Consider the following 15,197-nt stretch of genomic DNA (forward strand, 5'->3'; position numbering starts at 1 on the left):
TCTATCTATAATCTAATTATTTATCTATCTATCTAGCTCATATCTATCTATCTATCTATCTATCTATCTATCTATCTATCTATCTATCTAATATCTCTCTATCTCATATCTATCTATCTATCTATCTATCTATCTATCTATCTATCTATCTATCATCTATCTATCTATCTATCTATCTATCATCTATCTATTTATCTATCTATCTCATATCTATCTATCTATTTATCTGTCTATCTCATATCTATCTATCTATCTATCTATCTATCTATCTATCTATCTATCTATTATCTCTCTCATATCTATCTATCTTCTATCTATCAATCTCATATCTATCTATCTATCTCATATCTATCTATCTTCTATCTATCTCCTATCTATCTATCTATCTATCTATCTATCTATCTATCTATCTATCTATCTCATATCTATCTATCTAATATCTCTCTATCTCATATCTATCTATCTTCTATCTATCTATCTATCTATCTATCTATCTATCTATCTCATACCCATCTTTTATTTATCTATCTATCTATCTATCTATCTATCTAATATCTCTTTCTCATATCTATCTTCTATCTATCTATTTATCTCATACCCATCTTTTATCTATCTATCTATCTATCTATCTATCTATCTATCTATCTATCTATCTATCTTATATCTTTCTACATATATAACAAGAAGAGTATGTATATTTGTACATGCTTTTGAAAATAGCGGGGTCTGATCCGCTCTTATCAGAGGAGATGACAGCCCTGATATCTGCGTCCACCTCTTCTGCCCTTCCAGGAAAACAGCGGATTATGCTGGAGATTGGGATCAGAGGTGACGATGTCTCAGTGATCCTGAACAGCGAGGATAAGAGTGGCCACCGTGTAGAGTTGATTAGAGGAGCGTACAGCCATGAGTCCTGCAATCAATATACGCATACTGAGGGGAGGCCACACCGTCAAGGTGAACCCCTGCAACATTATCATGTGGAGAGCGCCATTGTCATTCATGTACCTGCAGCAACCATAGGAAATGGCAGCAAAGCCGATTATGCTATATACACAACCCTGTAACGTAGCGAGAGGAGGAGAGAAGGAGCAATTATCATCCCTGCTGCAGCAATAATTTCTAAATGACATGGTAAAAAAATGACACTACAGGTTTTACGTATTCTTACAAAACATGGCACAACTTGGAAATGATGTTCATTAAAAATATCCTACACATCACCTACAGCTGATATACAGATCTACGTCTACCTGCTATCATTCACTTCTTGCATTTTGCTCTGAATCCCTGAATCTACACTGTGTCACCCCTTGCTGATAGGAAGATGGAACAATGCCTTTGCAGTGCCACCTACTGGAAGGCAGCAATACTGAAAGTCAATGACAGACCTTTTAACAAGCCTTTAAGCAATGACTGGGAATACAAGCAAAAACGATGCTAGGTTCCCAGAAGAGCAGGCATAGCCTTATTAGTCTCCTAACACCTTCTAGAGGCTCTGTCTAAGGAGAAATATTCCATTCCCAACCCACATATATCGATCTCTTACAAGCAGTAAAAGCAGAAATTTTTTGCACACTGCTAAGGGGCAAAAACCGTGCTCTCTATGTACAAGAATATAACTACTATAATACTGCTCCTATGTACAAGAATATAACTACTATAATACTGCTCCTATGTACAAGAATATAACTACTATAATACTGCCTCCTATGTACAAGAATATAACTACTATAATACTGTCCCCTATGTACAATGATATAACTACTATAATACTGCTCCTATGTACAAGAATATAACTACTATAATACTGCTCCTATGTACAAGAATATAACTACTATAATACTGCTCCCTATGTACAAGAATATAACTACTATAATACTGCTCCTATGTACAAGAATATAACTACTATAATACTGCTCCCAATGTACAAGAATATAACTACTATAATACTGCCTCCTATGTACAAGAATATAACTACTATAATACTGCTCCCAATGTACAAGAATATAACTACTATAATACTGCCTCCTATGTACAAGAATATAACTAGTATAATACTGCTCCTATGTACAAGAATATAACTACTATAATACTGCTCCTATGTACAAGAATATAACTACTATAATACTGCTCCTATGTACAAGAATATAACTACTATAATACTGCCTCCAATGTACAAGAATATAACTACTATAATACTGCCCCTATGTACAAGCATATAACTACTATAATACTGCCCCTATGTACAAGAATATAATCTACTATAATACTGCCCCCTATGTACAGGAATATAACTACTATAATACTGCTCCTATGTACAAGAATATAACTACTATAATACTGCCCCCTATGTACAAGAATACAACTACTATAATACTGCCTCCTATGTACAAGAATATAACTACTATAATACTGCTTTTATGTACAAGAATATAGCTACTATAATACTTCCCCTATGTACAAGCATATAACTACTATAATACTGCCCTCTATGTACAAGAATATAACTACTATAATAGTGCCCCCTATGTACAAGAATATAACTACTATAATACTGCCCCCTATGTACAAGAATATAAGTACTATAATACTGCTCCTATGTACAGGAATATAACTACTATAATACTGCCCCCTATGTACAAGAATACAACTACTATAATACTGCCCCCCATGTACAAGAATATAACTACTATAATACTGCCCCTATGTACAAGAATATAACTACTATAATACTGCCCCCTATGTAAATAATATAACTACTATAATACTGCCCCCTATGTACAAGAATATAACTACTATAATACTGCTTTTATGTACAAGAATAAAACTACTATAATACTGCTTTTATGTACAAGAATATAACTACTATAATACTGCCTCCTATGTACAAGAATATAACTACTATAATACTGCTCCTATGTACAAGAATATAACTACTATAATACTGCCCCCTATGTACAAGAATATAACTACTATAGTACTGCCCTTTATGTACAAGAATATAACTACTATAATCCTGCCCCTATGTAAAAGAATATAAGTACTATAATACTGCCCCCTATGTACAAGAATATAACTACTATAATACTACCCCCTATGTACTAGAATATAGCTACTATAATACTGCTCCTATGTACAAGAATATAATCTACTATAATACTGCCCCCCATGTACAAGAATATAACTACTATAATACTGCTCCTATGTACAAGAATATAATCTACTATAATACTGCCCCCTATGTACAAGAATATAACTACTATAATACTGCCCCCTATGTACAAAAATATAACTACTGTAATACTGCCCCCTATGTACAAGAATATAACTACTATAATACTGCCCTTTATGAACAAGAATATAACTACTATAATACTACCCCCTATGTACAAGAATATAACTACTATAATACTGCTCCTATGTACAAGAATATAATCTACCATAATACTGCCCCCTATGTACAAGAATATATCTGCTATAATACTGCCCCCTATGTACAAGAATATAACTACTATAATACTGCTCCTATGTACAAGAATATAATCTACTATAATACTGCCCCCAATGTACAAGAATATAACTACTATAATACTGCCTCCTATGTACAAGAATAGAACTACTATAATACTGCCCCCTATGTACAATAATATAACTACTATAATACTGCCCCCTATGTACAAGAATATAACTACTATAATACTGCTTTTATGTACAAGAATATAGCTACTATAATACTGCCCCCTATGTACAAGAATATAACTACTATAATACTACCTCCTATGTACAAGAATATAACTACTATAATACTGCTCTTTATGTACAAGAATATAACTACTATAATACTGTCCCCTATGTACAAGAATATAACTTCTATAATACTGCTCCTATGTACAAGAATATAACTACTATAATACTGCCCCTATGTAAAAGAATATAAGTACTATAATACTGCCCCCTATGTACAAGAATATAACTACTATAATACTACCCCCTATATACTAGAATATAGCTACTATAATACTGCTCCTATGTACAAGAATATAATGTACTATAATACTGCCCCCTATGTACAAGAATATAACTACTGTAATACTGCCCCCTATGTACAAGAATAGAACTACTATAATACTGCCCCCTATGTACAATAATATAACTACTATAATACTGCCCCCTATGTACAAGAATATAACTACTATAATACTGCTTTTATGTACAAGAATATAGCTACTAGAGATGAGCGAACACCAAAATGTTCGGGTGTTCGTTATGCGGAACGAACTTCCCTCGATGTTCGAGGGTTCGTTTCGAACAACGAACCCCATTGAAGTCAATGGGCGACCAGAGCATTTTTGTATTTCGCCGATGCTCGCTAAGGTTTTCATGTGTGAAAATCTGGGCAATTCAAGAAAGTGATGGGAATGACACAGAAACGGATAGGGCAGGCGAGGGGCTACATGTTGGGCTGCATCTCAAGTTCCCAGGTCCCACTATTAAGCCACAATACCGGCAAGAGTGGGCCCCCCCCCCTCCCAACAACTTTTACTTCTGAAAAGCCCTCATTAGCATGGCATACCTTTGCTAAGCACCACACTAGCTACAACAAAGCACAATCACTGCCTGGATGACACTCCGCTGCCACTTCTCCTGGGTTACATGCTGACCAACCGCCCCCCCTCCCCCCCACAGCGCACACCAAAGTGTCCCTGCGCAGCCTTCAGCTGCCCTCATGCCACGCCACACTCATGTCTATTTAGAAGTGCGTCTGCCATGAGGAGGAACCGCAGGCACACACTGCAGAGGGTTGGCATGGCTAGGCAGCGACCCTCTTTAAAAGTGGCGGGGCGATAGCCCACAATGCTGTACAGAAGCAATGAGAAATAGAATCCTGTGCCACCGCCATCAGGAGCTGCACACGTAGGCATAGCAATGGGGAACCTATGTGCCACACACTATTCATTCTGTCAAGGTGTCTGCATGCCCCAGTCAGACTGGTAATATGTACCTTAACAGTAACCGCGTTGGTGGTAATGTGGTGGTGACTGCGGACCTAGTAGCACGGTTGTATTTTGTTGGTTTTCGGAATGCGGCCAGGATTAAGTGGGCCGTGGCGGGGGGATGGTGTGGGGGCTCTCTTGTTGTGTCGGTAAAGGTGAAATTCTTGGACTGCCACCAGACGAACCAATGCAAAGGCATTTGCCAAGAATGTTTTCCCTGTTGGAGGAGGAGGGGGATGTTTTTGAGGCACTACGTGTCCTCTCCACGTGTCCGTGGTTATATGCACCTTTACAGTAACCGCGTTGGTGGGAAATGGCCTCGCCGCCATTATGTCTTTGGGAAGCCTCTGTTTCCACACCCCAGAGACATACCATTAGCAGCGGTATAGGCAGAGCCCAGAATTCGTAACATTTCAGCCGTAGCATTAGGACAGGCCCCACTAACATATCACTAGCAGCATTATAGGAGGAGCGCAGTCTTCGTTCCATGTCAGCAATAGTAGCACTCAAGACAGGCCCCAGTAACAATTCCGAAGCAGCAGTATAGCGGGAGCGCAGTCTTCGTTCCATGTCAGCAATAGTAGCACTCAAGACAGGCCCCAGTAACAATTCCGAAGCAGCAGTATAGCGGGAGCGCAGTCTTAGTTCCATTTCAGTGGCCTTAGTATAGCCAAGGCCCAAGTTACATTTATGTAGCTAAAGTGTAGGCCAACCCCACACACCTTTCTGTACCATGAGTGCAGGCGAAGAACATACAAATTGCTATGATTACACTGTAGGTGAGGGCCCCAAAAATTTGGTGTACCAACAATACTAATGTACCTCAGTAAAAATTGGCCATGCCCAACCAAGATGGCAGGTGAAACCCATTAATCGCTTTGGTTAATGTGGCTTAAGTGGTAACTAGGCCTGGAGGCAGCCCAGTGTAACGAAAAATTGGTTCAAGTTAAAGTTCCAACGCTTTTAAGCGCATTGAAACTTATAAAAATTGTTCAGAAAAATTATTTGAGTGAGCCTTGTGGCCCTAAGAAAAATTGCCCGTTCAGCATGATTACGTGAGGTTTCAGGAGGAGGAGCAGGAGGAGGAGGAGGAATATTAGACACAGATTGATGAAGCAGAAATGTCCCCGTTTTGGATGGTGAGAGAGAACGTAGCTTCCATCCGCGGGTGCAGCCTACGTATTGCTTACGTATCGCTGCTGTCCGCTGGTGGAGAACAGAAGTCTGGGGAAATCCAGCCTTTGTTCATCTTGATGAGTGTTAGCCTGTCGGCACTGTCGGTTGACAAGCGGCTACGCTTATCTGTGATGATTCCCCCAGCCGCACTAAACACCCTCTCCGACAAGACGCTAGCCGCAGGACAAGCAAGCACCTCCAGGGCATACAGCGCTAGTTCAGGCCACATGTCCAGCTTCGACACCCAGTAGTTGTAGGGGGCAGAGGCGTCACCGAGGATGGTCGTGCGATCCGCTACGTACTCCCTCACCATCCTTTTACAGTGCTCCCGCCGACTCAGCCTTGACTGGGGAGCGGTGGCACAGTCTTGGTGGGGAGCCATAAAGCTGGCCAGGCCCTTAAAGACTGTTGCACTGTCTGGGCTGTACATGCTGCTCGATCTACGCACATCCCCTGCTACCTTGCCCTCGGTACTGCGCCTTCTGCCACTAGCGCTGTCGGCTGGGAATTTTACCATCAGGTTGTCCGCAAGGGTCCTGTGGTATAGCAACACTCTCGAACCCCTTTCCTCTTCGGGAATCAGAGTGGGCAGGTTCTCCTTATACCGTGGATCGAGCAGTGTGTACACCCAGTAATCCGTCGTGGCCAGAATGCGTGCAACGCGAGGGTCACGAGAAAGGCATCCTAACATGAAGTCAGCCATGTGTGCCAGGGTACCTGTACGCAACACATGGCTGTCTTCACTAGGAAGATCACTTTCAGGATCCTCCTCCTCCTCCTCCTCAGGCCATACACGCTGAAAGGATGACAGGCAATCAGCCGCTGTACCGTCAGCAGCGGGCCAAGCTGTCTCTTCCCCCTCCTCCTCATCCTCCTCATGCTCCTCCTCCTCCTCCTGTACGCGCTGAGAAATAGACAGGAGGGTGCCCTGACTATCCAGCGGCATACTGTCTTCCCCCGCCCCCGTTTCCGAGCGCAAAGCAGCTGCCTTTATGGTTTGCAGGGAATTTCTCAAGATGCATAGCAGAGGAATGGTGACGCTAATGATTGTAGCATCGCCGCTCACCACCTGGGTAGACTCCTCAAAATTACCAAGGACATGGCAGATGTCTGCCAACCAGGCCCACTCTTCTGAAAGGAATTGAGGAGGCTGACTCCCACTGCGCCGCCCATGTTGGAGTTGGTATTCGACTATAGCTCTACGTTGTTCATAGAGCCTGGCCAACATGTGGAGCGTAGAGTTCCACCGTGTGGGCACGTCGCACAGCAGTCGGTGCACTGGCAGCTTAAAGTGATGTTGCAGGGTGCGCAGGGTGGCAGCGTCCGTGTGGGACTTGCGGAAATGTGCGCAGAGCCGGCGCGCCTTTACGAGCAGGTCTGACAAGCGTGGGTAGCTTTTCAGAAAGCGCTGAACCACCAAATTAAAGACGTGGGCCAGGCATGGCACGTGCGTGAGGCTGCCAACCTGCAGAGCCGCCACCAGGTTACGGCCGTTGTCACACACGACCATGCCCGGTTGGAGGCTCAGCGGCGCAAGCCAGCGGTCGGTCTGCTGTGTCAGACCCTGCAGCAGTTCGTGGGCCGTGTGCCTCTTATCGCCTAAGCTGAGTAGTTTCAGCACGGCCTGCTGACGCTTGCCCGCCGCTGTGCTGCCACACCGCGCGACACCGACTGCTGGCGACATGCTGCTGCTAACACATCTTGATTGCGAGACAGAGGAGGAGGAGGAGGAGAAGGGTGCTTTAGTGGAGGAAGCATACACCTCCGCAGATACCACCACCGAGCTGGGGCCCGCAATTCTGGGGGTGGGTAGGACGTGAGCGGTCCCGGGCTCTGACTCTGTCCCAGCCTCCACTAAATTCACCCAATGTGCCGTCAGGGAGATGTAGTGGCCCTGCCCGCCTGTGCTTGTCCACGTGTCCGTAGTTAAGTGGACCGTGGCAGTAACCGCGTTGGTGAGGGCGCGTACAATGTTGCGGGAGACGTGGTCTTGCAGGGCTGGGACGGCACATCGGGAAAAGTAGTGGCGACTGGGAACTGAGTAGCGCGGGGCCGCCGCCTCCATGATACTTTTGAAGGACTCCGTTTCCACAACCCTATACGGCAGCATCTCAAGGCTGATGAATTTTGCTATGCGGACGGTTAACGTTTGAGCGTGCGGGTGCGTGGCGGCGTACTTGCGCTTGCGCTCCAACAGTTGCGCAAGCGACGGCTGGACGGTGCGCTGAACTACACTGCTGGATGGGGCCGAGGACAGCGGAGGTGAGGGTGTGGGTGCAGGCCAGGAGACGGTAGTGCCTGTGTCCTGAGAGGGGGGTTGCATCTCAGTGGCAGGTTGGGGCACAGGGGGAGAGGCAGGGGTGCAAACCGGAGGCGCTGAACGGCCTTCGTTCCACCTTGTGGGGTGCTTGGCCATCATATGTCTGTGCATGGTGGTGGTGGTGAGGCTGTTGGTGTTGGCTCCCCGGCTGAGCTTTGCGCGACAAAGGTTGCACACCACTGTTCGTCGGTCGTCAGGCGTCTCTGTGAAAAACTGCCAGACCTTAGAGCACCTCGGCCTCTGCAGGGTGGCATGGCGCGAGGGGGCGCTTTGGGAAACAGTTGGTGGATTATTCGGTCTGGCCCTGCCTCTACCCCTGGCCACCGCACTGCCTCTTGCAACCTGCCCTGCTTATGCCCTTGACTCCCCCTCTGAAGACCTGTCCTCCTGAGTAAGCGTTGCACACCAGGTGGGGTCAGTCACCTCATCGTCCTGCTGCTCTTCCTCCGAATCCTCTGTGCGCTGCTCCCTCGGATTTACTGCCCTTACTACTACCTCACTGCAAGACAACTGTGTCTGATCGTCATCGTCCTCCTCACCCACAGAAAGTTGTTGAGACAGTTGGCGGAAGTCCCCAGCCTCTTCCCCCGGACCCCGGGAACTTTCGAATGGTTGGGCATCAGTGACGATAAACTCCTCTGGTGGGAGAGGAACCGCTGCTGCCCAATCTAAGCAGGGGCCCGAGAACAGTTCCTGGGAGTGTTCCCGCTCCTGAGCAGGTGTCATTGTAGTGGAGTGAGGAGGCTGGGAGGAAGGAGGAGCAGCAGACAGAGGATTCGGATTTGCAGCAGTGGACGGTGCAGAACTGCGGGTTGACGATAGGTTGCTCGAAGCACTTTCTGCCATCCAGGACAGGACCTGCTCACACTGCTCATTTTCTAATAACCGTCTCCCGCGTGGACCCATTAATTGGGCGATGAATGTGGGGACGCCAGAAACGTGCCTCTCTCCTAATCGCGCAGCAGTCGGCTGCGACACACCTGGATCAGGAGCTCGGCCTGTGCCCACACCCTGACTTGGCCCTCCGCGTCCTCGGCCGTGTCCACGTCCTCTAGGCCTACCCCTACCCCTCAGCATGTTGTATTACCAGTGATTTGATTTCACAGGCAGCTAATAAATTGGCGCAAGACTGCAGGCCAAATATAATTTTTTCCCTTTTTTGAAAACGAAAGGCCCCACTGCCTCTAGTGAATGTATAATCTAAGTTTAATAACTGTGCTGTTTTCCTGCTAATGTGTCACAGAACGTGAGGGTAGCAGAGTTATTAACTGTGGCAGAGCAGGTATTTTTTTTCCCAATTAAGTAAAGCAAATGGCGAAGCCAGCAGTAAACCGTAGCTGGGTGCGTCTGATTTTTAAAGGTTGCACACGCAGCCGACACGTGTCCACCGCCCTTAGGACGGACAGAGGCAGGACAAATAGAATTATTTTCCGTTTTTTTGCACCAAAAGGCAGCACTGCGTATATTCAATGAACATGAGAAGTTTAATAACTGTGCTGTGGCCCTGCTAATGTGTCACAGAACGTGAGGGTAGCAGAGTTATTAACTCTGGCAGAGCAGGTATTTTTTTTCCCAATTAAGGAAAGCAAATGGCGAAGCCAGCAGTAAACCGTAGCTGGGTGCGTCTGATTTTTAAAGGTTGCACACGCAGCCGACACGTGTCCACCGCCCTTAGGACGGACAGAGGCAGGACAAATAGAATTATTTTCCGTTTTTTTGCACCAAAAGGCAGCACTGCGTATATTCAATGAACATGAGAAGTTTAATAACTGTGCTGTGGCCCTGCTAATGTGTCACAGAACGTGAGGGTAGCAGAGTTATTAACTCTGGCAGAGCAGGTATTTTTTTTCCCAATTAAGGAGCAGTAAACCGTAGCTGGGTGCGTCTGATTTTTAAAGGTTGCACACGCAGCCGACACGTGTCCACCGCCCTTAGGACGGACAGAGGCAGGACAAATAGAAATATTTTTCGTTTTTTTCCACCAAAAGGCAGCACTGCGTATATTCAATGAATAATAACTGTGTTGTGGCCCTGCCTATACAATTCTTTCCCTGCAGTATCAATGGAGGGTGCAATGCTCTGCAGAGGCGATTTTGAGAAGTAAAAAAAAATGCAGCACAGCTAACAGCAGCCTGGACAGTACTGCAGATGGTTAAATATGGCCCTAGAAAGGACCGTTGAGGTTCTTGAAGGCTACACTCACTCCTAACACTCTCCCTGCCTATGCAGCACTTCTGTCCCTAATGCCGGGTGCAACGCTCTGCAGAGCCGATTTTGAGAGAAAAAAAATTGCCACTGCTAACAGCAGCCAACACACAGCTATCAGTGGCCCTAATAAGGACCTTTGGGGGGTCTTGAAGCCTATACTAACTACCAATTCTTTCCCTACAGCAGCTCCGGTACAAACAGCACTGTCCCTCATCTAACTCACACGGCATCTGAGGCGAGCCGCGGGAGGGGCCGACTTTTATATTCCGCGGACACCTGATCTCCCCAGCCACTCACAGCAGGGGGGTGGTATAGGGCTTGAACGTCACAGGGGGAAGTTGTAATGCCTTCCCTGTCTTTCAATTGGCCAGAAAAGCGCGCTAACGTCTCAGGGAAGTGAAAGTAACCCGAACACCGCATGGTGTTCGTTACGAATAACGAACATCACGAACACCCTAATATTCGCACGAATATCAAGCTCGGAAGAACACGTTCGCTCATCTCTAATAGCTACTATAATACTGCCCCTATGCACAAGAATATAACTACTATAATACTGCCTCCTATGTACAAGAATATAAGTACTATAATACTGCCCCCTATGTACAAGAATATAACTACTATAATACTGCCCCCTTGTATAAGAATATAACTACTATAATACTACCCCCTATATACTAGAATATAGCTACTATAATACTGCTCCTATGTACAAGAATATAACTACTATAATACTTCCTCCTATGTACAAGAATATAACTACTATAATACTGCCTCCTATGTACAAGAATATAACTACTATAATACTGCCTCCTATGTACAAGAATATAACTACTCTAATACTGCCCCTATGTACAAGAATATAACTACTATAATACTGCCCCCTATGTACAAGAATATCACTATAATACTGCCTCCTATATACAAGAATATAACTACTATAATACTGCCTCCTATGTACACGAACATACATTACCTATTGCAGTATTATCGTCCTGACATCCGCCTTACTATCAGTATGGTTCTATATGTGAGTGGTCCACCTTCTTTCTTGTAGATGTTGGAGCTCCTTGAGCAGTTCTGTTCTTTGGAGGTCTCAGCTTGTGTAACTTTCTGCAGTGAATGATGACAACTGGCAAAATCATTTAGAAACTCGGAAAGGTCAGAGCGAAGCATTTGGGAGCCGTCAGTCCTCGCGCTGCTGCTGGATCGATAGCCACCTACCCTGTGCATTAAGGAGACACTTTGCAGCGAGCCCGGGTGTTGTTTACCGGAGGAATAAATAAACTGCACTCGCCCCTTCAGCTAATGGAAGGGAAATTGATGATTACATTGACGGCAGGCAGACGCCATGGCTGAAATGCATTTAGCAGTTTATACATTGACGCGGCTTCTCAGCTCCGGCATTCGGCCTCAGCTCCATCTTGTGCAGTTGACATTCTTTTGTGGTTTCAAACCACGGCGTAGTAATAACTATAACATATGATGGAATGACACAGGATTTTCATAAAGCTTCTTGGCTCCCACATAATCTGTCCCATGCCCGCTCTACCCATCATATGCCACTTTTGGTATTGCTAGTGCTGCAGGTGCTGGTATAACAATGAAAGATTCAGGAAACCATGCAGCAGGTGGAGTAACCAAAATATGTGATGTTGTTAAGAGAACAAAGGAATAAAAGTGAACAGTTATGATGATAATTTAGTAATTAACTGTGACCTTTAAACTGGCACTAACTTTTCAGACAACTTCTACCCATCTATTGTGTTAGTCTCATCATTTTTGTAATATTCTTGCATTAAAAATGTTGTTTTACCACTGTAAATTACGTTTAAAGTGACTGCTACCTTCCTTCCAGCTTGTCTGCTACCCATTTTCTTACATTTGTTACAGAATTTTTTTAGTAACTAGGACACAGATGTTTCCATTGCAACTGGGGAGGAGCTATCTTTAAGGGTAGCTCCCCTGCACATACAAGCTGCAGGCTGACAGATCTGCAGACACTGTGATAATGAACTCCACTGCATATGTATCTATAATACAGTACGGGATTACTAACCATTTCACCAGAATATATCTGAATGCTTGAATTATCCTTGGAAAGCAAAGGTGCGGGCAATCAGATACTGTCTCCCTGCTGATTGGACAAGAGACATTCAGCATGGGAAGCAATGGCAAGGAAGTACAGGACAGAGACCTACTAGCAGAATTCTAGGCTTTTGACACCCCTCTCTCCTGATAGCTGATTGTAAACAGCAGAACAACAGAAAAATATGAAAGACCACTTTACAGACATGAAACAGGGTGTAAACAGCCACAAATGAGGGTATGGAGAACCTGGTGCATTGTAGAAAACTTGTTGAAGACGTAGGTATGCTTTAAATGGGTTCTGTTATTAAAAAAAAATACTTACTTATTCCTCCACCGTCAGTCTACTTACCAGATCTTCACCTCACTGATCTTCTCCTGTCTCCTGCAGTCAGGGAATATCACTTCACATCCAGCTAGCCGATTCCTCTCCTTCCTGTGAAGTTAAGTACATTAGCTGGCAGTCTTCTTCCTGCCAGCCAATGCACGTTACGTCGTCGCTCACAGGCTAGCAGGAGGAGTGCCGATCTACTTCAGAGGCTGCTGATGCGAGCTGTCTTGACAATAGATTAGAATTCCTTCTTAGGCAGTGAACGCTACAGCACAGGGACGTGACCTTCACTTACCCGGCCAGAAGGAATGTGAGGAATGCCAGCTTCATAGAAAGCCGACCAGTGTGCAGTGAGGTGACCCCGATGCTCTGCAGAAGCTCAGCCAGGAGAAGATGTGGGAAGGAGACTAACGGGGAAGAAATAGGTGAGTACAGTTTTTTTTTTTCTAATGACGAAACCCCTTTAAACAGCCTGGCACCAACTATGGCTAACTAGATCCTAGGTGTAATATTTGTGCAAATCATGAGATAACAGCAATACTTAAAGAATAATATCAATATCACGTAATAATAATAATCATTATTTGTATAGCGCCAACTTATTCCGCAGCGCTTTGAGTGCAGAGTTTAGTCTAGTTGCACTGTAGTATAGATTGTGTGAAACAATACACAGCTTTTCTCTGAAGGATTAAAGGGGTTAAAGGGGTTGTCCCGCGGCAGCAAGTGGGTCTATACACTTCTGTATGGCCATATTAATGCACTTGGTAATGTACATTGTGCATTAATTATGAGCCATACAGAAGTTATAAGAAGTTATTCACTTACCTGCTCCGTTGCTAGCGTCCTCGATTCCATGGAGCCGACTAATTTTCGCCGTCTAATGGCCAAATTAGCCGCGCTTGCGCAGTCCGGGTCTTCTTCTTTTCTCAATGGGGCCGCTCGTGCAGGATGCCGGCTCCGTGTAGCTCCGCCCCGTCACGTGCCGATTCCAGCCATTCAGGAGGCTGGAATCGGCAATGGACCGCACAGAAGCCCTGCGGTCCACCGAGGGAGAAGATCCCGGCGGCTATCTTCAGCAGGTAAGTAAGAAGTCACCGGAGCGCGGGGATTCAGGTAAGCACTCTCCGGTGTTCTTTTTTAACCCCTGCATCGGGGTTGTCTCGCGCCGAACGGGGGGGGGGGGGTTGGAAAAAAAAAAACCCGTTTCGGCGCGGGACAACCCCTTTAACAGTCTACTACTACCATTATGGTCAAGCTGAATACAGTGTATGAGCCTCTCAAAGTACCTCTCTTGCATATGCTCACACCCTTACATTAATCTCTTAACCTGTCACTGTGAGTGCTAGAAATTTGCTAAATTGTACAAGCCTCTTTGACTTAGCATCTACCTATGCAACAGGCCTGTAGTTTATCAACTGTATCCCAATGGTGTGCACACCTAGTCTCTGAATTGAGACCGGGCTCACTTACAGTTTGTTGAATGGGAAGTGTTGCTACCAGGTTAGTCCAAGGTTGGAAAGTTGTCTCTACCACGGTTACCTTGCATGTTGCAGTCTTGATGCCCCTCTGAGTTAGGTATGCAGTGTGTACTCACTGTCCTATGGCTCCAGATGGACCTTCTTCTCAAGTCACCGTCCACCCTCTCTCTGCAGCTCCATCAGTGGTGGTCTTCTGCAGTCTATTGCACCTCTCCTTCATCAGCTCCAACAGCACTTCCAAATTACTACTACCCCCTCTGAGCTCTCCGGATTGAGGCTCTATCAGCAAGCAGTCTCTGATTCCTCTGCACAGCGCCCACTGAGCAGTCTAAGTATCACTCTGCTTCTCCTCTTTGTCCCTCTCTGATACTGCTCTCTGCCTTCCCTCTCAGGCAGCAGCTCATCTTACTCTACAACAGTTCCTGCTCACATTGTGATACAGCATATGTTTTTAACTCCTTTATTGTAGTGTCCCCAATAGTGATAATACCCCTAGTAATTGCCCCAATAGTCATAGTGCCCCTCCCCCCCCCCAGTGTCCCCAATAATAATAGTGACCCACTTAGTGGCTCTAGTAGTAATAATGCCCCTTTAATGTT

This window comes from Eleutherodactylus coqui, chromosome 3, assembly GCF_035609145.1.
Source record: "Eleutherodactylus coqui strain aEleCoq1 chromosome 3, aEleCoq1.hap1, whole genome shotgun sequence".
Taxonomy (NCBI): domain Eukaryota; kingdom Metazoa; phylum Chordata; class Amphibia; order Anura; family Eleutherodactylidae; genus Eleutherodactylus; species Eleutherodactylus coqui.